The 2,942-nt window shown below is 48.0% G+C and overlaps 1 pseudogene; it reads right to left on the bottom strand.

The window, feature by feature from the left end:
- Window positions 1-524: 524 nt before the first annotated feature.
- On the bottom strand, window positions 525-1,248 carry LOC123079187 (proliferating cell nuclear antigen-like; annotated as a pseudogene).
- Window positions 1,249-2,942: the final 1,694 nt, after the last annotated feature.

The raw sequence follows: 2,942 nt of genomic DNA, 5'->3' as shown, positions 1-2,942 counted from the left end.
ATGCGAGGAAAAACTATAAAGAAGATATTTTACAGATTTACTGTGACGCATTTACCCTACATGTGAATTATTTTTCAATAAATGAACTCGTCTAAGAGGACATGACACAATATCTACTCGTCAAAGAGGACATGACACAATATCTGCCAGCTACAAATCCCAGGCAATATCTACTAGCACAGTTAACCAGAACAATTACAAACGGCAGAGGAAATCATGAATGTGTAAATGCATGAATGGTTCTTTAGATCAACTTCAAATCTAGCAGCAAGCATGTTTAGACAACTTAACACATTAGTAATATTGCCAACAATATTGTTGGAAGCACGAGAGAATCTGAAGCTGAAGCTGAAGCTTCAACATTAGTAATATTGCCAGCTTTAACATCATAGAGACTCAAACAGATCCTAATATAAAGCTATTCAGACTATAACTTTCACATCATAGGGACACAATAGTGTATTACAACACTATGTCCAGATATAAAAACTGAGTAACCAGCAAGCAATCAGATTGAGAACAATTCAGTTGGGGTTCTTAACTTTCAGTATGCAGTATATCTAAGAACTCACACTATCTAAATGCCTAGAGGAAACAGATTCACAGCACTAAGCAGGGGAGAATCAACACAAGATACCTTGTCAACAGTCTTGTTCTACCTGCAAACGATGTTTGAAGTTCCAATGTGTCCAGCAGTGGAGAACTTGACACCCTCCTTGGTGACAGAGATAATAACTACAACACACACAAGCCGCCGTCAGACTGGTAGAAACTGGTATTCAGCATATTTCTTTTACAGGAAACAGAGACGACAAGTGCAGCAGATTTCTTTTACAGGAAACTGGTATTTAGCATACCATTGTCGCCGATGCCACTGAGATCCTTGCAGATACTGGAGAACTCGGAGGACGGCATGCAGACGATGGCCTGGTACTCGGAGTCGGGGATCCCGGGGTGTCTGTTGTTGATGTCCATGAGCTTCATCTCAAAGTCCGTGATCTTATCATGATCTGTCCATCCATCCATCCAGACCAGGGTCACCGATGGAACCAAGAGCGAACAACAAGGAGCAAAGGGGGGGAATCAGATCGAGGGGGTGGTTTTTTTACTAGGTGACTCAAACAAGAAGGTGATGGTGTCGGGGCCGTCGTCGGCCTTGATGGTGATGATGTCATCATTGCCGGCGCAGCGGAGCATGTTGGCCATGTTGCCGAGGTCTCCCACCAACGGCTGACTGTGCTTCTCCATGGTCTGGAGGGTCAGGCAGAAAACATACTGCCACGGTGTGCCCCTGGTTAACCCGAATCAGTAGCTCGCCATCCTCCTCCAACAGACTGAACCTCTGCTTGTTGTCTCGCCTGACCGCCTACACACGAGAAGGCAATTTTTTTTACTCGAAGCATCTTACAATTCACAACAATTTCGTGACTGACCCAATTAGTTTTACAGCATATAGAGATTTCACAATAAAAGTTCATGGTGCTAGGCTGCTAGCTATCAAGATTAAACAACATGTAGCAGATACAGGCAGGAGAAATATTCACTGATTATTCTCTTATAAATTTTACATTTACTAGATTGCCTCTAACTGGGGTCAAATAGCTGGGCCATGCACAAGAGAAAGTAGTGTACGCATGCATGTCCCAGTTGAATAAAAGACTTCATTTTAATAATGGATTCCGGAGATATTTCTTAGTGCTTCAAATCATTTAGTTATCTGAATTAACAGTACAGAAAAGAATTGAAGATCTGAATGATAACAATTGGAAGGATAAAGCAACACTTGTTCTAAGGACAATAAGCTGATTGGTGCGAGACAGTGTGGGGTATCATCAGTCACCTAGCTGAACATGAGTGTTTAAACTTGCCAACTAAAACTAACAAAGTGCCAAACAGAGCTGATTCAGGCCACAGCAGCAACATACCGAATTAGTTTAGAAAAAAATTGCCACATGACTAAATAGGCATGCACCTCTTTGTACTTCTGCATATAAACCTTGAGGGGCTCAATGTACTCCTCAAACCCCAGTCTTGCCATCGCCCAGAGCAGGTCGTCACCGTTGATGGTCTTGCGCTTCTCCCTCTGGCACTTGTCGCTCGCCCTGCAGCACACAGATGAAACAAAACGGCGATAGGTCAGCACCAAACCACACACACGTGATTCAGGTTGGCGAAATAGAGCGGGGGCATCTACTCACTGGTGATGAAGGAGATGAACTCGGAGACGCACTCTTGCATGGTCTCCTTGCTGTCCTTGGTTATCTTGCCATCCACGGCCAGCTCTTGCCATGCCCTGTTGCTGTGCCCATGGTGTCCCGGTGCTTGAGCAATGATGACATCCTGGATCTGGGAGGGAGAGAACACGAGGTGAGTTAGTAAGGGAGGGCTGTGAGGAGGAGGAAATGGAGTGGAGGGACGCACCTGAGTCGCTGGACCACGCCGGGCGAAACCCTAGTGACGGGAGATGGTCGCAGGTGGCGCTCGAGGACACGTGCACCGAGCTGGGAGAGGTCGAGGACTGGGGAGGCAGGGGGGTTGAAGGCGATGCTGGTGACATTGAGCTCCAGCATGCCCTGGTTGGAGAAGCCGAACTCATCAAGCGGGATGATGGTGCACGGGTCCGCCCGGATCACCGTTGACCAGATCTCGGCTGCCAACAGGGGCGCGAGCGCGAGCAGAGCGAGGGCGAGGGCGGCTAGGAGCGCTGCAGGCTGAGGCGCCGTCGGCCAGGTCGAGCAGGTCGAAGATCCCCATATCGGTGGCGTCGTCAATTTGGATCAGGGAGAAGGAGGCAGCGGCGTGTGTTCTCAGTAAGGATGGGGATCGAGGATGAAGAGTATTCCGCGTGCTGGCCAGCAGGCGACGTGGTGGGTGCCATTGCAGGATGAGGTGGACGATGGGTAGGGGAGAACAGGGAGGAGGTGGATCGGGAGGGGCCGGGG

This window comes from Triticum aestivum, chromosome 1B (assembly GCF_018294505.1).
Source record: "Triticum aestivum cultivar Chinese Spring chromosome 1B, IWGSC CS RefSeq v2.1, whole genome shotgun sequence".
In the NCBI taxonomy this organism is placed as follows: domain Eukaryota; kingdom Viridiplantae; phylum Streptophyta; class Magnoliopsida; order Poales; family Poaceae; genus Triticum; species Triticum aestivum.
Note: the sequence above shows the minus strand (reverse complement) of the source record. Positions and strands in the feature narration are given on the sequence as shown.